General features: G+C 40.2%; 1 long non-coding RNA gene across 1 annotated transcript; it reads left to right on the top strand.

The window, feature by feature from the left end:
- Positions 1 to 1,269: 1,269 nt before the first annotated feature.
- On the top strand, positions 1,270 to 21,118 carry LOC121665054. Its single transcript, XR_006016210.1, has 2 exons — positions 1,270 to 1,303; positions 21,052 to 21,118. It is a non-coding gene; the product is annotated as an uncharacterized LOC121665054 (long non-coding RNA).
- The last annotated feature ends 256 nt before the right edge of the window (positions 21,119 to 21,374 follow it).

Here is a 21,374-nt window from a genome sequence, read left to right as displayed (position 1 = left end):
AACAAAAAGAAACTGGAAAACCACAGAGCAATATTAATACAGAGGTACACACACACATCCTAGTTAACATAAACAGGATAGACTGGCTGCTGGGTATGTTTTTCTCACCTCTCAAAAACACTTATTGATTTGAGTGGGAAATGTTCTTTCCTAGGTGGTACAGACTCTGGTCTCTGGAGTAATTAAAGGTGAAGTTTATTTTTTTTTAATCTTTTGCATTGAAAGGAGAAATTTCTGCTAACTCCAGTAATCAGAGCAGACTTGCGGTAACCTCTTGCTCATCCTCATCTTACTCTCTTATGCTCTGCACCAATTAGTCTCAAAACACACAAAAAAGTGATTTTGTGGTATCAGAAGTCTGATGTAAAGCTGAAGAAGATCAACTTGGTGGTCACAACATAAAAGGAAAGAGTGGGATTGTTGCATATGAAGTTATAAACAAAACCAAACGAGAACAAACCAAACAAGTTATAAACAAGAACCAAACAAAAAACTGGCTAAAACAGAGACAAAAGAAACTTGGACTATGCCCCAGGTTTTTCTGCACTGGTAATGGAAAACATCAAGGGAATTCTTAGTTATGAGCAGAAGTTTCCATGTAACTCCAAAAGTCCAAGACTGGGCATCTCTGCTGTCCCTGTGAAATGTAGCCAACAGCCAAAGTGTGCTGGAAACTTTCTGACTGGGAGAGAAGGATCCGGGGATATGTCCATCTATAACTGAATGGTTTGTTCTCTTTTAAAGACAGACTCGGGCACCATGAGCTTCTCATGAACTGTGCATTGAATTAATGTTTCAAGAAATAATGTAATTTACAGTGGAAACCACCAGGACCACCACTGCCACAGACATGTGCGACAACAGCAAAATCCTGCCTCAGAAAGAAGCAGTAGATTCTAAGATGGAGTCAGTGGAAGATAACAGCATTTGCACTACAGGCGTGAAATAGCTTCATATGTCATTAAACTGGGTCTCCCATGTTTGGGAAGAAAAAGAAGAAAAAAATCCTAGCAAGTCCTGCTCTTCATATTCAAGATTCCTCCAGAACTTTCAGAAGGTTTAATCTTCTCTGTAGATGTTTTTAGGAACCATTTATATTTATCAGCTTGCCTCTGTCTTTCTGTTTGACCTTTTGTTTTGCAGGTGGACTATCCAAGCTGCTAACAGCCAAAGAACAACATAAAGTGCCTTGAGAAAGGAAGAATTGGAAATGGCAAATATGGAACCACAGAGTGATTTGGGTTGGAAGGGGCCTTAAATATTATCCAGTTGCCATGGGGAGGGACACCGTCCACTAAACCAGGTTCTCTCAAGCCCCATCCCACCTGGCCCTGGACATTTTCAGGGATGGGGCATTCACAACCTCTCTAGGCAACCTAATATACACATAATTTTTGAAAAATTTTATTGATTTTCACCAAAACTCTGCATTATATGAAAATAGGGATAGGCCAGAAAAGTAGTACCTTGCATCTCTGGTTTACTAAGTCAACACAGGATTAAATAGATATTTGTATTTACACTGAATTAAGATCTGAGTAATTGTCATTCTAATTTTGTCTGGTATTTGCAGTCAAAAATTCTTTCACACAGACTCTTTCTTTTAACATTTATATCAAAATATCACTATGAATTAATACAAGGCATGGACTCTGATGGGAGTTTTATCTGTCAAAAATGTCATCCTCCAAGTCCACAACTCACCTTGTATACAGTAGGGAAATGGAGGAAAAAAGTACCTGCCAAGTATTCACAACATATTTTCAGATAGTTGCAGTAACACTTAGGTTTGAAAGAATATCAAAATAGGGTATTGCAACGTGTCCAAACACTTCTGCGTTGCAGTGTTTCATATTTAAAGAAACAGAAGGAAAAAACGATTTGCCGTGTTTCAGTGGATTAGTTGCTGAGTTATGGAGCTAGTAAATAAGTTATCATGTCAGACACAGAGAGTGTGATGTAATGAGCCACGTAGAAACAGAGAATCATGGAATGGTTTTGGTCAAAAGGCAGCTTAGAGATCATCTCATTCCAACCCCACGGACATGGGCAGGCACACCTTCCACTAGGCCAGGATGCTCCCTTGCCCTGCTGCCCAGACTTCTAGGGATGCAGCCCAGGACACAGAGGGTTTCTGGGCTGCAAGGGCACATGGCTGGCTTGTTCAGCTTCTCATTAACCAACATCCTCAAGTTCTCCTCCCCACTGCTGTTCTCAGTCCATTCCCTGCTCATCCTGTACCTGTGCTGGGGATTGCGCCAGCCCAGGTGGACCTTGCACTCAGCCTTGCTGAACTTCCTGAGGTTTGCACATTCCCACCTCTCCATCCTGTCCAGGTCCCTTTGTATGGCATCCCTTCCGCCAAGTGTGTGACCTCACCACACAGCTTCGTGATGTTGGCAATTGTGCTGAGGGTGCATTGATCCCCCTGCCTGTGTCACCAACAGAGATGTTAAACAGCACTAGTCCCAATCCCAACCCCTGAGGAGGCCACTGACCACTGGCTTCTTCTTGGACATCAAGTTGTTGAATGCAACTCTTTGAGTGAGACCATCCAGCCAATTCCTTATCCACCAGAGTCATCTGTCAAATCCGTGTCTCTGCAAGTTAGAGACAAGGATGTCATGTGGGATAGAGTCAAATGCTTTGCAGAAGCCCAGGCTGATGAAGTCAGCTGCTCTTCCATCATCCCCTAACACTGTGACCCCAAAGAGAAGGCTGCTGAATGTGCCAGGCACAATTTGCCCTTAGTGAATCCATGTTGGCTGCCAGCAGTCACCTCCTTATGTTTCATGTGCCTTAGCACAGTTTCCACAACAAACTGCTCCATGATCTTGCTAGGTGAGACTGACTGGTCTGTAGTCCCTTGGGTCTTCCTTTATCCCTTTTTAGGAACAAGGTCTGTGTTTTCCCTTTTCCAGTCAGTGCAGACTTCACCACATCACTTCTACAAATATGTTGGATAGTGGCTTAGTAATTTAGCATTCTCCATATCCAGCCTAAACCTACTCTCTGTCAGTGTGAAGCCATTCCCCCTTGTCCTGTCACTCCAGGCCCTTGTAAATAGTCTGTCTTCATCTTCCTTGCAGGTTCCCTTCAGGTACTGAAAGGCCACAATTAGGTCACCCCAAAGCTGCCTCTTCTGCAGGCTGAACAATCCCAATCCCCTCAGCCTCTCCCCACAGCAGAGGATCTCCATCCTTCTGATTACTCTGGTCCCTTCCCTGGACTGGCTGCAGCAGCTCCAGGTCCTTGTGCTGTTATTTCCAAGGCTGGAGGCAGCTCTGCAGGTGGGGTCTCACCTGAGCAGGGCAGAATCTCCCCTGCCCTGCTGCCCACACTGGGTGATGCCAGCCCAGGATGCCACTCCTGCTGTCCTTGAGCTTCACATTCCCCACCAGCACATCCTTGCTGGGATCCAGGTTAAGTGAAATGCATATAACTGCATGCATGTGTAAGAAGACGACCAAACTGGATGCACAGTGCGTGTGCTCATGGGTGCATTTAGAAAAATGACTTAGAATTAAACATAGACAGTGCTCAGATATAAGAGATAAAACAACTACAAAAGAGTGTTCTGAGGACAGGGGGAACCATGTGGCAGCAGACCAGCGTTTACAGGGGAAGGTCAGAGCACTTACAGGCAGAAAGAGGGGTTTTACCCCAGTTGCAGGGAGAGAAACTGTAACTGAGTATCACTGATGCTCTAGAGGGAGTTTCAGAGGTTGAGCTGGGAGTTACTCTATTTTTTCTTTAATAAGAAATCTAAAGCATTCTAAATTGTCTGAGCATGACCTTAGAGTAAAATTATAAAAGTTTAAATTCAAACCTTTTTACAAAAGGTCCACTAATTCTGAGAGGGTTTTTTTTTTTTCAAACAATTTTCTGGTTGTTTTTTTAATGGTGAGGTTTTTTTTCAGCTTGATTTGATTTCATTTTCCATCTTCTGTACATGAAAAGACAGGTAATGATGATCTATTGTATGTAAGGTGTGTTGTCTGAATTTCTTTTTCCTAAAGGTGGATTAAACCAAACATTTTTTAGAGAGATACCTTAAAGATTTTGAATAACAGGGAATCTGCCATGTTGGCTGATGAGCAGATACAATATACTGCAACTGCCACTAGTAGAAAATTGGGTGCAATTTCAAGTTTGAATTTCTCTTACTTTTAATATAAGAGGATTCTTATAATTGGGTCTTGAAAATTAAAATACCCATTTCTGCCCATTCTACTGCTATGTAATTTTCCCACATGTCCCTAGCCACACACAGTTCTAAAATTACACAGAAAGGCTTTTTTCCCCAAATAGAAATTGATAATACTTACCTTCCATATGCTTTTCTTTTCTTACTCCATTTATATTTCAAGAAGCCACAAGAAATTTTGTAGCTTTTCTAACAATGCTGAGTAATGATCGGAGATGACTGAGTTTTGTTTTGAATGAGTGCATTCGTTAGGAAAAAAATCCCAACAAACCCATCAACAAAGCATGGCTCCAGAGGGATGTGAGTTATTCATGAAGTGTGGTCAAAATCAACATAAATTTTGTGACCAAGAGAGCTGAAAGAACATTTGGAAATATCTAATATTTTGTATTGATATTTTTGGAAGAAAAGACTGCCATTTTTCTTTCCAAGTGTCATTTTATCTGAAAATTTGGAAAACGTTTCCTTTAAAAACAATCTTATAATTATAACACAATGACAATATTTCATATTTTCTATGATATTCCCCTCTTGGTATTTTCTGAGACCATAGTTATTCAAATATCAATCCTAAATCCCATATTGAGACAGTCATTGTTTTATATTTCCTACTTTTGAGATTAATTTTCACTTGCTTTTCTTTTTCACTGTCTTCCACCTTATAAATTTGATCCATAGTTTCTGTTGATGGGTGTTGCACATTTTGTTTTGTTTATGAACTTACTCTAATAGATTTTGAACCTCTGGTTAGGCATTTCACTCATTACTGCACTCATTACTTGTCATTTTAAAACCACTGTGGCATCTGCAGATTTTACTGGTAAAGATTTATCTCATTGATAGAAATGCTGAAGTGAGCTGGATTAAGACCCTAATCCCTTGAAGACTGCACTAGCAGTAACTCAACTCATGGATTTCTCCACATTAAAGACTCTGTTTCAAGACCTGTCAGACAGGGAGTTTTAATCCCTCTAATGTGTGCCCTGTTAATTCAATATAATGCGCTGGTTTTTAATCTAAAAGTCAAATTCATTAGAGAAATTCAAGTCTATTATGTCAACACCATTGTTTTTATCAGACCTTCAATGCTGAAAAAAAACCAAAAAAAGTTTGTTTGACAATACCTACTTTCATGCAAACATGTTGACCAGTATATGTGTATTTTCAGCCTCTAATTATTTTTTGACTGAATCCCTAATTAAACATTCCAGTAGTTTGGTCAGACTGACATCTGACTAACCAGTTTACTGAGCCATCTCTTCTGATCTGCTCAAATTCAGGGATTTCACTGGCAGCCATCCAATCTTCAGGAAATTTCCTCAACTTTTCAAAAACTTGTTAAAATCTGGTTTGGACAGCTACTTCTTTTTCTGTCACCCTAACACCTATTTATCTCTGATTATTTAACAGTGACTTGTATTTTCTTCTATACCAGATGGCCACCACTGTACCACTGCTTTATCTCTTGGGATCATTCTCCTGCTTCACATCACTCACAGGACAGAACTACTTGCTTTTAAACATTTTTAATATATGATAGAAAACATTTTAAGGCATCATTGCATGCACATTGAGTAATGAAAAGCAAACACTGAGGGTTTTTTGTCCCTAATATATTATATAATTGAATTTTATATATTTTCATGTTTTAACCTCTCCACATTATGATTTTTTTTTTCAGATATGCTATAACTTATTTCACACCTCTTTTTAATACATATCTAAAACTCATATTTTAGATGTCACCAGATTATGAAAAGTATTCCTCAAAACAGAGGACATTCATCTATTCTTCAGCAAGGTGGAGAAAAGGTTTCTTTTCCTTGCTTCCTGATTTGTGCCTTTTGCTGTTAAATTCCATTACATCTTCATCAAACATGAACAATTCAACTGGAATTGTACTTCTTTTCTCACAAAGGAAACAGATTTGTCAGTCAATGGTACCCAACTTGCAGTATTTCAGGGCCTTTTTATTATTATTCAAAAAACCCTAAATCCCAAATCTGTAACAGAGCAAGGCATTGAAATTCCATGCCAAATTTTTTCAACCACTTCACCAACACTTCTCAAGAATTTTTAAAATTCTCTCTTGATAAGCATGCCAAGAATTTGTGTTTCACCACCACTGTTAGTAAGGCTACTGTACTTAGGGAAAAAAGTAATGAAAATTGTATTGTGAGAAAACACAGAATATGCTGCCATCAAGGTCACAGCTCACATACTCAAGAGAAAGGAGTTGCCAAGGGCCAATTTGCACATTATTGTTTAAATTCTTAAGTAAGGGAAGGATTTGGCTCTAGACTAGCATTTTGTGATCAAACCAATATGCTCGAGTTTGCATGGTTAGTTTAAGAAAAAAAGCTGTGTCCTGTTTCTACACAGTTCATTCTGCTAGGAAAAAGAGCCTTTCTAGAGTTAAGTCAGCTCTCTGTCAGCTTTGGTGAGTCAGACCGCACCAGTTAATGGAAAAATACAGAATGATACAGGTCTTCTACTTTCTGATTCTGATCCTGAGACATTATCTGTGGAGCCATCACAGGTCTTGTACTCCCTAATCTTGAAAATGTTTTGCTCCCACTTGCTTAAGAGGAGTGAAAGGTTACTGTGCCTTTGAAAAAGCAGTCCCTGCTCTTTCCTACCTGGCAGATTTCATTCTCCCAGGCCTTATCTCAGAGGTTTAAAAATTAAAAGGCAGGAGGATATGGTTTCAATTTGAGATGATGCATGAATTGTATTATTTAATTAATAAAATTATACTCCTCGGTATTATGAGTCACAAGGAGTTTTGGTTGTTCGTAACATGGTGAAGAGGCAAGCCCTGAAATACCAAAGATCTGAGAGATGAGATGGACAACTCAGAAGACAAACCAGAAAAAGTGAAGAGTCCTCTGGGCAAGTCAACACCAATGCACATGGAGAGTATGGACTAAATCTTGGAAGCCGAACTCTTAATCCAAGCCACTGATTGCGAGAACACTAGTTCTCCTCTAATGTTCTACAAAAGTAATTCTGAATTCAACACTTTTGCAAAGGGTTAAACCATTTATACTCAAGACCAAGAAACTGCCAATTTTATCTCTCTGTCATCCTGCAAAGATCTGTTCAAGATGTACACTTATAATAAATACAGACATATTTAATCTGCTCTCTGAAACACACTTTGACTGGCAGTTCATTTCTGCCTTGAACAACCTTTGTACTGCCTTTCGCAGTGGTGTCTTACCTACAAAAGAGGTTAAAGTGCCCAGAGCCTGGTTAGAGAAAATGAAGGTAGGAGATATGTTCTTACATTCCTCCTACTTTCATTTTTCCTTTCCTATGGTTATGAGCAAACTTCTCTTCAGTCCATTTTTGTAGATTGCTTCCATTTAATCTTTTGTTCCTCTTTACAAGAATGCATCTTCAGAGTCAGTTCAAGCTTTAATACATGGCAATTACTGAGGAAATAAAATACTATTACCCCACACCTTCAAGCATTTTGGACATATTCTTCTTGGCTTTTCTATTTTCAATATCTAAAGTGCAGCGCTCCTTCAGTGCCCTTGAAGAAGTACTTGTTACATTGCGCATTATTTCTTAGCAGCAGAAGGGATAAAAATATCATCTTCAATTTATGAATCATTCTTATCTTTACTCTTCACCTTTAGTTCTCTTTGTGCTTCCTTCTCGCATAGTCTTCTAAATTATTTCTGGAGAACTAGTGTCACTAAATTGGAACACTTTATTTTGCTACTGCTTTTATCAATATTTTTATTCCTGCCATCTTGAGGAAGTTCAGCCTCACTCTTTTGGCACTCAATAACCTTATACCAGAAACCTATTTTTCTTTTTTTTCCCCTCATCCACTGCAGGGCTGTGTATTTATTTATTTATTTATTTAGCTTATGCCATTGCTTTGTCCTAAATATGTCTGAACTATTGTACATTGGCCTTTACTAGAGGCATATAGTTCTCTGGCTCTGATTTCCTCAAAAGCTGTATCATGGAAATGAAACTGAAGGACACTGTACACAAGGGACTCTCTTACCTACATAAGAAATGAGTGTTAGGGATGCTTGTAGAATTAAATAGTAGGCCAGCATTTTAATGTGCTCCAAAGAAGGCAAAGAACTATTGATGGCTCAAGGATCAAAGGCTTCTTCCTAACCACTCTACCCAAAATCATTTATGAACATAATTTGTATCACTACTTATGGCAGTAGAAGGAGAATATTTCTCTCTGATCAAGGAAAATAACAAACTTGCAGACATCCATTCCACTAAATAAATCAACATCCATTGCAATGGATCCCATTTTACACATCATTTTACATATTTAATTTTGCATGTTACTGAACATGAGCAATGTCCAAGCACTCAGCATGGCCTCAGCAGCAAATTTAAAAGGCAGTTGGATATTTTGGCAATGGACATTACTAACTTACTAATACAGCCCAGACCTATGAAGCAAAGGGATTAATACTGTGAGATGAATATTAAAATACATGGAGATATTAAGGTTACAAACCAAGACCTGAGGCTAGGGCAGATATATTGGGCTTCATGGGCTGGGTGGGCAAACAGTTACTTCAAAACATGGCACCTGAGAAACCTCTGCAAGAAGTAGATGTGTTGCAGTTCCTCATCCCGCAGCAGATATAAAATGTGCAGGCTGACTTCCCCAAGGGGGATGTGCACACCAAAACAATGAGAAATCAGCCCCCCAGAGCAGTCACACGGACAAGATAGAATAGCTGGGCACATTTTCAGTAACATTCTCTGTTTTTATAGCATTTTTCCACTTTGGACAGCTCTCCAAAATGTTAACCAGAACCACATGGCTGTCAAGTCACAGATATGTGAGCCACAGGAACCCCCACAAAAACCCCACCACCTCTATTGTATTCCCTGGCAGTATGATAAGGTTTCTCAGCATGGCCTGAAACTGTGTTGACACTAAACTGAGTTTCAGAAGGACCTTGCAGCAGGCAGGTACATTATACAAAAGTTATGATTGATATTTCTCTTTCTCTGAGCATTTTGCTGCTACTATACATATTCAGAGTCAGTTTTTAAGCTTAGTATTTCAAAAGTTAGAACATAATGTATTTGTGAACCACACATAGCTGCCCACAGCTCTCAGCAGTAGAAGCAGAGTGTTTCTCTCTACCTTTACTCCAACACAGTATCTTCAGAAGTCAGATAAAGATCTTACACATGGGAACTGGCCTCAAGTTGCACCAGGAAAGGTTCAGATGAGGCATTAGGAAAGATGCCCAGGGCAGTGGTGAAGTCACCATTTCTGGAAGTGTTCAAAAATATGTGGATATGGCACTTGAGGACATGGTTTAATGGCGAGCATGGTGCTGGGTTTATGGCTCAACTTGGTGATCTAAGAGTTCTTTTCTAACCTTAATGATTCTATGATTCCATGGAGCAGGGTGGTGGTCTGCCCTCCAGCCTTACAGATGGTGACTCTGGTCTGTAAGAGCTTATAAATCAGCACAGATTGACCCTATTCATATATTCTCCAAAACCAATGATGTGGAGCTCCTGCTGCAGTCTTACAGCTGTGTTACACGCTGAAGTTCTGGAAAGATCAGTTGCAAGGAAGGACAATACAGCAATCCTCATTTTAACACAGCAATCCCCATTTTCATACAGCAATTCCCATTTTATGTGGAAAACTGAGGGACAAAGAAGCCAACAACTGGAAGGTAGTCTGTAAGAGGACTTCTGAAAGTCTTTGAGGATCCACATTGAACTGGTTTGCCCATGATCACTCCTAAAGGCTGTGGTAGCAAATTTCCCCAAGCCTGGGGAAAAAAGTTCCAGGACATGGAAATAGGGTGTTGCAATTAATTTTCTCAGTTTTTCAACCTTATTTCTCACTTGGTTTCAAATACACCTTTTAACAGTTTTTCAGCAGTTTTAGGAAGAGAAGGAATTGAGAAGGCCGGAAGAGCAAAGGATCAAGAACAAAATAAATGAAATGTTGAGTGCTGACTCACATATTTTAGAACTTAGAAGACTGTTCATTCAAGGCCAGGTTGGGGGGGGTATTGAGCAACCTGGTACACTGAAAGGTGTCCCTCTCCATGGCAGAGAATTGGAATGAGATGAGCATTAAGGTCCATTTCAACCCAAACTGCTCTAGGATTCTACAGTCTTTGCTGAAAGATGATTCTGTAACATGCAAAATTAATGGTTCGGAATTTTACTAGATTTCTAGTGAGTACTATCATATTTCTGTTGATTTAAACAAACACTTTCTCCATGTACTGGCTTGCAGACTGACACAACGCTCAGAAAAGAAGGAAGCTGGAAAGCTCTCTGGCAAACCACCTCGAGGATTGTTTTGCGGCAAGACACCACAGATGCGTATCTCAGTTTTAACATGTAGGTTCTTACAGTGTGTTGTAAAGTGCTGCACATATATGTGTGTGTGTGTATGTACGGCCAATGCAACAAGTATTTGTAATATTCTTGGAGGAAGACAGTCTCAGAGCTGTTGGATATCTGTTGTGGAAATGAAATGACCCACAGTGTGCCACCGCTGCAGAAGATAACTCTGTGATAAGAAGCAAGCTGTAAAAATAACATGGCTAAGAAATGAAAAATGTAGATGTATAAGGATATCAGCTCTGTGTAAGTGGATGGTTGCGATGAATAGGTTGGAAAATTAAGAATCAGGACTAAGCATCCTTAAGCTTTGCAACTGTGTGCTGTCAGCACAATTCTCATCCTATCTGGATTCACACACAGAAGAGCCCCTGATAGTGGAGTTACTCCTAATTTACACCACCAGGGTGGTCCTTGCAGTCTCCTGCCTCTAAATGACAAAGCTGTCAGCACAGCTTTGTCTGATGCTACTTCCAGGTGAAGCTGGTGAGGACTTTGTGCTAATGAGGAGAGCAGTTGTGTATCGAAATCACTAGAGAAAAATCAGGTCTCTTTTGTTAAAAAAAAGGAGGGGGGGGGAAGAAAGAAGATAATCAAGGTTTGTGTTAGTATGTACATGTGAGAGAAAGCACTGGTAAGAGAGTGAGATGTGCGAGGGGAGACCATTTGCTCAAATCGGATAGCATTACTAATACATAACGACCCTGCCAGCGAGGCACTGCACAGCTGGAATTAATCTGAGAGAATGTGTGTTGCTGCATAGACAAACGCAGAAAACTTTCCCTGTGTGAAGGCAGCGTGAAGCCCTGCCCTGTGGCTTGGAAGCAGTTCATCAGGCCCTGACAGCACCGACGTCTTCTTTAGACCATCAGTTTGGGGAGGGGGGAGAAGTGCTCTCCACCCGGCTCAAGAGAACACCCGGGAGGAGGATTTTTGTTTTATTTCATGATATTATGCAGTCCACAACTGTGTCTCCCCTCCCTGCTTTTTTTTTAATTTTATTTTTTTTTAATTACCTGGTTAGTTTTGTTCTTCTCTTGCCTTATTGCATTGGCTCCGAACCCAGTTGAAAAACTGCCACGGCTTATTTACACTGAGCAGCTATTCAGGCCAAAAGCAGCTGCTCCATTTAGCCAAGCACCTCTGTGCTACCCATTTTCTCCCCTTGTTATAATAAGGTGCTTTCTTTTAAATCCACGCTGTGAGGAGGTAGTAGTGAAATGTATGCAGCAGATGACTGTACTCTCTGAAAGAGGGTTTTGAAAACTCGGTGAGCCCAGGGTCATTATTAATAAACAATTCCCTAGTAAAAGACAACTCTATCCAGAAATTCACTACAGCCACGGCTGGTTTTAAGCAGATTCATACATATGTGTGGTTTCTTGCCTCCAAGCCCTTCTTTACTCCAATCTGGACCTGGGAGGTTTCTGATTTGCATCAGTAAGTGATTTACCCTTAAGATTCCAGCTTGCCAGTGTGACCCAGTCTCCTTTTGTCATGTAGCAGAGCTCCCTTCCTACACAAATGTAGCCATGAGGAATTCAGGGAAATAAGAAAAGTGCTTTGAAAGGGAAATAATGTGGGTTTAGTGCAGAAAATGAGACAAAATGCTGCTTCTGTGAGAAAAAAAATATGACTTTGAGGGGAAAGTTTTGTCCTGTTTTAGTGAAAGCAAAAGCAGACGTGCTTATTCATACACACACACATAAAGCTTAGCTCGCAAACATTGATTTAATGTTCATTTCACCCCTAATTATCCTCCTAATAGCTATTGAAAGTCTCACATAGTCACCAAATTGAAAATAGCTTCCTGTTCACCACTTCCAGTTACTGCAGGAATGATGGCTTTACTGCCATTATTAACTTTCCCCAGCTATAATGTATGCCTGGCCTTGAATTACCCCTCTGTAGGGGCCAGTGATTCCAGCATAGTTTGCAAAATTATTTTCTTGGATTTTACTTCTCTCCAACTCTTTGTTCCAGTCTGACTCTCCAGCATCACCCCCTTAGTATTGTTCCTGCACTTAACATCACTCGTCTTCCAACTTCCACTTTTTCTTGATTTATGTAGAATTTTCCTCCTTTCTTTTAGACTTCCCTCCTGCCACTCCCAGGATCTTGACCTTTGGTTGCTCAATTTCTGGTCAAAGATTGCCCAAGTCTCAGAAGATTCCCTCAAGCAGTATATACTCAGCATATCTACCTCTAAAAACACTTGTTCCAATTCATTGGGTTGGGATTTTGCCAGGACCATCCCAGATAGAAAAGAGCTGCTGGAAAAGCCAGAGGTTGGCTGCAGGAGCCAGCAGAAAGTCAGACCTCCACCAGGCACTTCCACAGACCTCACCATGCAGTTCTGTGAGATAACTGAGCCAGGCTGTGGAAAGGGGTTTTGGCTTAGTGAATAATTTGTGTTTGATGAATACTTGTCTGCTTGTAGTCTAAGTTGAACTTGTGGAATCAGTGCTAGATTGACTTTCCTGGCTGAAAAAACCCCAGAAAATAAACAAGCAAATGAATTAAAAATCCCCACCACCCCTCCCCCCACCCCTCAAATAAACACAAAACCCCCTGCCAACTACACATTCTGTGCCTGATTTCTCCTTTGATTTTACCAGACTTCAGCTTCTAGGTTTGTTCAACCTTTCTCATTGTTTTTTTAAGAGTTTTGGCATTTTTTTTTTCTTCCAGAGGTACTCAATTAACTCCACATAGTCTTTTTGAAAAATTAAGCACATTGTATTCCCAAAGTCTCTGAGTAGGAGGCATTTTTGCCAGCTCTTAAATAATTGTGTGATATTTTTCTGTAATTCCAGCTTTTCAACATGCAGTTTTTCATGTAGAAATGTAAGTGTCTGATTTGGATACACGATCTCAGTTTCGCTATATAAATACATAAATCGTGAGGTAATGGGGAAGACAGAACACCTACAATTCCTTTTCCACCAAGGTGTCCCACACCTGCATTGATCACTCATCTTCATGACCTATCCTCATCTTTCCTAACATTTGTTTCATGGCTCGTTTGGTGTCTTCTGTGGCCTCCATCCATTGCCAATAAAGCCAAGGTTCATCTTACCTCAGCTTTGGCCTGCAACAAACAAGGGTTTTGGCCTCTTCAATAGCAAGGGGTAGACCCTGATGAAAGGACATTCAGCATTTTTTGGGTACCCACTTCTTTTCCCACTGGTCAGAACTTTAGGAAATTAATTTTCCCCTGGTTATACCCATTGGATATCTATCATATATTGGACTGTTTATTCTGGTCTAAATGTGTTTCTGGGCTGGAAACCAGGTTCTTCATCCTGTTATTGAGGACAATATCAAACACTTGATATTGCAATGCCAAACACATATTCCTTAATTATGAGAAGCTTAAGGAGAATGAGCTGATTAAAGCTTTGCTTCAAAGGACATTGAATCTCAAGGTCAGGCTGGACAGGGCTTCAAGGTCAGGTTGGATGGGATTCTGTGCAACCTGGTCAAGTGTAAGGTGTCCCTGCCCATGGCTGTGGATTGGACTAGGTGGCCTTTAAAATGTCCACTCTAACCCAAACTGTCCTATGATGTCAATATATAATACAGACACTATCCAGTCTGCAATTGGAGTATGGTTTCATTGCAGTGTAGGTAGAGGTGTCACCCAGTGTCCTGGCTAGGACTGGTTGTTGTAGGACAGGGAGACTCAGGACATGATGTACACATGTCTGCATGGCTGCACAGCCTCTCCAGAGGAGAACTGCTGCTGTGCACATCCCTTCATGTTGAGATTCTGAGTAATGGTTCTCTTCCCAAAAGGGTTTTAAAGGCCATAGGATGGAAGAAGAATGATTAATAACAGTAATTTGTAAAGGCTATGTCTGCATGTCATCATTTATTTGAAGGCTTCAAATGGCAACTGATCTCTTTAAATGGGAGCTGAAATGGGGAGACTTAAAATGATTCTAGCCACGAATTTCATCATGGACTTGAGGGCTTGTGGGATTTCACTGTCAGTAGCACGACCAAAAGTTTCAGAGATTTTTCCAGCAATACAAAGCACCATGCATTTCTGGAAGTCCCATACTGATCCTTACTCACCCATAAATAGCACAGCATATCACCACACCCACCGGTTCTCCTGGGAGAACGAGACTGAATTTCAGAGACACCCAAAGGCTTCTTTTTGTGCTTTTTCATGTATTTTGTGTTCCCTTGCAATAAACGCAAAAGAAAAACCCTAAACATTTCTTAAAAAGCATTTATATATTTATAGGCACATAAGCAAACGAGAGAGCTTGTAAAGAGGGTGCTCTGCTCATGAAATGCAGCTGTACATTAGGTGGACTGTGACTACTAATAAGAAGATACAGGCGATGCATGCAATATTTGAAATCAGCAAATCAAGAAAAAGGATGTGATTTAGAACTGAAAGAGGAGAACCTGCAGAACATTTTTATAGAGGATGCATTACCTGTTTTCTGTGTTCAAAGTTGGGGACTTTGAGGATACTTCACTGCAAGTCTACAGTCAGTAAGCCCTCCCCTTGGGTTGCACATTCATTGCTAAGGTAACATTGCTGCAGACACAACAGTTTCACTGGATTTACTACAGATATATTTTAGAAAAACAGATCTAACATTCCTCTGCATTGTACTTTTTGTTAGGGGTGCATTAGTCACTCTAATGATACTCTGCTTACACCAAGCATTGAGTAACTCCTTTGAGATAAACCACGCAACCACCACCTAGAAATCAAAGATGCTCCCTACAAACACATATCTGTTTGCACTGGATTCTCTCCTTCATTCTCTCTCTTCCATCAGCTGGTTCATCACCAAAGCACAGGAATTTGGTTTTGTGGGAAACACACTGACTGAACTTCTTATCTGTGAATCAAAGTGCACAATGAATCAGTCTGCAAGCAGTGCTCCCTGACAAACAGCATCCCTGCCAAACACAGGAGCTGGCCAGAAATCAAATCTCTAGGTGTTACTGTTTACTAAGCAAAATCATCTGATCATCTTATTCCCAAAAGCCCCAGTTTGATTCCTATTTAATAAAAACAAGATGGTGGGGTCAGGGGGAAATAATTCAAATCTCCTAATGTTGTTTGGGCTTACTGGCTTTGAATGGAATTGATTTCATATTATGGATTTTCATCTTTGCCCTTCACTTGATACAATACATTAGGAAACAAGCACTAGGTACTAATTTATTGATACTGTTGAACATATTTTTAATTGTCAAGTGATCAAATGATATTTTGTCAGCTAGCTTAAAAAACTTCTACGTAAATAAGTGCAACCAGTTTATTCAAGCCATATTCAGCTGCTCAAAGTCAAGTTGCACCTTTTTAGATATATACAGGATTTGTTTGCCATTTGTCTTACTATTTCCTACCCTAAGTTTCTTACATGCATCAAATGTTTTCTAACCTGATGTCATGTCAAAAGAGTATAGAAGAAATATTCTCCATATTTTTATCTGTTGGAAACAAAGTATCAAACAGGTTGTAGCCCAGAGCCTCAAGATAATTTTGGAAGTTAAATCCCTTCGATTCCAAGGGAAATCTTAGAAGATTGAGGAGCTGTGTCCAGGTGATTTGTGCAGTCATAGAGGAATTATTTGGTGGGGAAGCAGCTGAACTGATCTACCTCAGATCTGTAACCATTTCCTAACTCAGGATGAACCTTTTCCTGACTGTTGAATAGTGGTTTTTTTCCAAGGACTAAAATCACAGAGGAGGGAAGTACCTTTATTTTTTTTTTTTATTTAAATGAGAAATAGTCATATACCTTTGATTTGGTTATTCACAACTGGGAAAAGCAAATACCAAGTGTTAAGACCTTTTTCAGGTCTCTTTTTTGTGCTTAGAAAAAGGAGTTTGAAGGTAGTCATAACTGAAGGTAACAGGAGGCATTTTTTTTCCTGGGCTATGAGTACACTTCCAGATTTTGGCCCTATGCTCTTCTGTCACAAGTGACATAACAGTAATCTGTGTGTTTAAGGAGCAACAAAAATAATTTAATTTTTATTTATTTCATGTGTTCCTACCACCTGTGTAACCATAGAATGTCCTGAGTCAGAAGGAACCCACCAGGATAATCGAATCCAACTCCTGACCCTCCACAGACACCCCAACAATCCCACCCTGTGCCTCAGAGCATTGTCCAGATGCTTCTGGAGCTCTAGCAGCCTTGGGGCTGTGCCCATTCCCTGGGGAGCCTGGGCAGTGCCCAGCACCCTCTGGGGGAAGAACCTTTTCCTGATATCTAAACTAACCCTCCCCTGACACAGCTCCAGCCATTCCCTCAGGTCCTGTCCCTGGTCACCAGAGAGGAAGAGATTGGTGCTGCCCCTCCAATTCCCCTCACGAGGATGTTGAAGACCACAATGAGGTCTCCTCTCAGTCTCCTCTTCTACAAGGTGAACAAAGTGGCCTCAGCCACTCCTTGTGTAGCATCCCCTCCAGACCCTTCACCATCATTGTAGCCCTATTGTCTATAACCACGTGCATTTTCTCACTAACGCCCTTTGGAAGACCTCTAGAAATCCTGGGACAGTTTTGAAGTCCATGGATTTGGAGACACCTGTCCTTTTGGGGTACAAAGTCCAAACACTAATTCTCAAGAATTAGCTTCTTGGCCCCTCCAGCAACCTGGGCTCTCTCTACTGTGCCAGACTGGACACAGAGCATGCAGATGGACAACTTGGAGGGAAAGAGCAGCTGCAGCACAAATCCAGTCAACTTGAAACCACAGGGATCTCAGGCACTTCAGGTTCTTTAAGAACTATTCCATTTCTGCTGTGACCCTCATAAGCACAGCAAGACATAGATGTGGTTTAATGGCTGGATTAAGGGATGCTGAAGGACTCAAACTGCTCATCTCTTTCTACCGCCTGTTAATAGCAGAATTCTTCTTCATCAGCTCAATCCCACAAAATCTTTAGTATGTGCTTAACTTTCTGAACTCTAAGCAGTCCCTCTGACTTCAGCACAGCTACCCCTGGTGCAAAATTAAGTATAGACATAAATCATTGCTGGACTGAGCCTGGAGTGCAACATGGTGAATAGTTTCTCTTCAGGAAAGCATTTATTTCCTGAAGGCACAGTTTCAGCTTAAAGTTTTCACATATTTGGGTTAGACTGTGTCAATTGGGAAGCAGAATTGAAGGACAACTAGAAATGTCCAAAATACACAATACTAAATACAGTATTTTCAAACTGGGGTGATAGACTCACAAAGGAATTCAGATGCCACAACAAAAAGAAGTGTCAAATAAATTTGTACTTTTCTATGTCACCTCAAATGACCAGGGTAATTGTCTGGGAAGAGGAAGATGGGAGTTTAAATTTCCTCTTTGCTTGAAAGTACGAATGTGAATTTAAGTTTCCAACACCTTAAGGAAACTATATCTTAAACAATGGACTGTAGAATCTGGAAAGGTTGCATAAGGCCAGGTTTGTGAATCCAGTCCTCTTGTGATTTTAGTGCCCACTTATGAATGTGACATAAATGTTGAAAGTTACTAATTAAAAAAAAAAAAGGAAGAAATATAGGGGGAAAAACATTAAAAAGTTAAAAAAAGAAGAAAAAAGTGTCATATTATGAGTGTTTAAAAGCAAAGTCATGGCACTTAGTCACAACTTGTGCTACGGCTGGAGCAAACAATAAGAAATTTTTCCCAAAGGTCCAGCTGTGACAGTGGTGACTCCCAACCAGGACTTTAAGGTACTCCCAGTACTTAGTCTCAGTGCTAAATATTTATCATGGTTCTATAAAATTTTACATTCATTGTGTTGCTTGCTTGTTTTACCTGGTCCTTAAGGAAGAAACAGAATTCTGCTGTTGCTTCCCCTTTCAAGCACATCAAATATTTTTTCATAATGCCCCTATTAAGCCATAAGTCTCCCCAGTTTCCCATAGATTGTCACTAGTTCATGTTGATGTCAGTGCAAAACCCCAGCTGAGTCTCACTGATGTCAGCCAGAAAAACAATGAAAAAAAAAATTACCAAACCCCAGAATTCTTAAAATTACTGGAGTTAGCAAGACAGTCCTTAGTCGAATTGATAATGTTGAATTGTAACTTCCTTTTGTGCATTTGCATGTTGACTGTCAATGCTTTCTTATCTGTATAGTGTCATGTGTATTGCCAGCATGACACAAATAAATGAGCTAATGAATAAATAATGACAATCAATAGAAACAAACATAGGATTGACCGACCTCCTCATTGTTCTCACTGAATGATATGCCAAAAGAAATGAAGCAGCATAAATTATAAAATATAAGTTCAACATTAGAAAGTCATTGTTACAATGTTTTAAGGAAACTGTGGTGTGAATAAGGCAATGTACTGTCTATAAAACATTTCCACAGGTTTCATTTGCTTTCAGCAAATGTCCATTTCCTCTCTCACTGATGTAAAAAATAAGTGTCCTGGTGCAGAACAGCTTTCAAAATATTTCAAAATGGTTTCTACAAAACAAAATGTTAGCAATTTTTTTTATCATAGTAAAATTTTCCCTTGTAAGGGGTTGGTGTGTCACAGAAAATAATTTTTGTCCATTTTGCCAAGGACCTGAGGACTTAATGCATGTATGCTTGTCAACAGAGACTTTCTGCAAGTGGTAAATAGTGAAATACTCCTATGGAAGTAGTTATTCTTGAAATAACATTGAAATAACTGTTTTCAACAGATGCACTACTTCTTCTACTATGTGGTTTTAAGTATTCCCAGTCCTCTTGAATTTTTATGTCACCCCTTTCTTTTGTCCCTTTCATAGAAATACATGGAGAAGCCCTGTTTCCATTTGCAATGCTTGCCACAAGCCAGCTCTAACACAGTGACCCTGCTACTTCTCACAGTTTCTTTATCTTCTTCTTATCACTAATAAAAATATATAACCAGTGGTTATATATTTACTTGCAAAAGGAAACCCCACGGAGAACCACAATAGCAGTGGAAGATTTCTGCAGCATCCAGTATGAAGGAGCCATGATGTCCAGACTTACTGTGACACAGATACATTAAAAAACCACAACAAACAAGAAAACAAACAAAATAATAAACCCCCCCCCAACAAACTGCAAAAATAAAATCTCCAAGCACAAAGAACTGTATGAATAAAGTACCTTGCACCTCCTCTTCATCACTGGGTGCCAAATTGCATTGTATTAGCCAAAGAGGGTTCCAGTAGACAAAACCCAAAAGATTACAAAGGCCCATGTTGCAGCCATGTTCTGTAGTGCCATATGATAATTTACAGTCTGTGTATATGGAGATAATACCACGGGGCATTTTTCTCTAGTAGAATGCATATCTATTGTTAAGTAACTGATGACAAAGGCTGGCACACTATTAAAGGCTGGACTGAGTTCAGAATTTAATATTCCCCTCACATTTCAAGCAATTTTCAATGTCCACAACTGTCATCCAACATTGTTTCCAAGTCACAATTCAGTGGGAGAAAAATAGCGATCCATGTAGGGCGTCACAGTGACACATCTGTTATGTTATTTATCTTAAGTGTGAAGACAGGAATGAACCAACTTCCAGCCTCATGAATCAGAACTGAGCATAATAGAAATTAAAGGGAGAAGAGAAAGGGACAGCATTTTTGTGTGAATGTAGGTTAATGGAATATGCCAGAATTACTCTCTCTGATTGCTTCCAAGTCTACTTACCATGATGTAAATCAGGAGGAGTTTCATTAAGTGAATTGACTCACTTTGGCCCAAACAGCTGTAAAAGAGATCTAAATGAGGCACAGTATCACTGCAAGGGGTCAGTTGTCTGAAGCCTTTCCATGATTAAAATGGTGGGACAAGCACTCTAACCTTTCAGACCTGAAATATGTTTGTCTTCCAAGGCAGCTGCCCAACACTGTATTTTTAAAAAACATGTCCTGCTTTTACACTTCTCTATTTTGGGGCTTGCCCTTCCCACCCCTTGCCAGCAGTCCCTGCACACAATTTCATGGAACTTCCAAACATTTCCTGTGGAGAAAAAAATGCAAACTTTCTGAACTCTATTTTGCTTCGGGGCATCTAATCTTGAAAGTTATGTGTGCTGTTAAAATTGGCTTTCAAATCATGGAATGAGGCCTTTAGGGATACTTTCTTTCTCTCATTTTGGTTTTTTTTTTCCCTTTTCATAAGAAGTTTCAGAACTGTGGAGCCTCCAGCCAAAAGAAATAGTTGTACAGGCAAGTTTTCTACAGAGCAAGAGGCATGCTGGGGTGCTTGCTAGAGGCTGTTTTACCCTCCCGCATTCGCATGCCTCCCACAAGGATCCACGTAGCAGATATGAAAATGAGTACATGAACTCTTGGGTGAACTTTAATGTTGGCCTCACTTCCTCCTTGCATCTTGGCCATTTCACAGAATCGTAGAATAATTTGGGTTGGAAGGGATCTTAAAATTCATCCAGTTCCAACTGCCCTGCCATGGGCTGGGACACCATCCACTATCCCAGGTTGCTCAGATCTCCATCCAGCCTGACCTTGAACACTTCCAGAGATGCGGCAGCCACAGATTCTCTGGGCAGCCTGTGCCAGGGCCTTCCCACCCTCACAGAGAAGAATTTCTTCCTAACATCCAATCTAACCCTGCTCTCTGTCAGTCTGAAGCCATTCCCCCTTGTCCTGTCACTCCATGCCCTTGTAAATAGTCTCTCTCCATCTCTTTTGTCAGCTTCCTTCAGGTACTGGAAGGGCACAGTTAGGTCACTCTGAAACTTCTCTTCTCCAGGCTTATTATAATTTTCATCTAACCAGGATGGGACTTATTCAGAACGTA

The sequence above is a fragment of the Corvus kubaryi genome, unplaced genomic scaffold, assembly GCF_017639235.1.
Source record: "Corvus kubaryi isolate FWS band 111438036 unplaced genomic scaffold, C.kubaryi_AGA036_p1.0 37308, whole genome shotgun sequence".
In the NCBI taxonomy this organism is placed as follows: Eukaryota; Metazoa; Chordata; class Aves; order Passeriformes; family Corvidae; genus Corvus; species Corvus kubaryi.
This window is presented reverse-complemented; position numbering and strand designations above follow the sequence as displayed.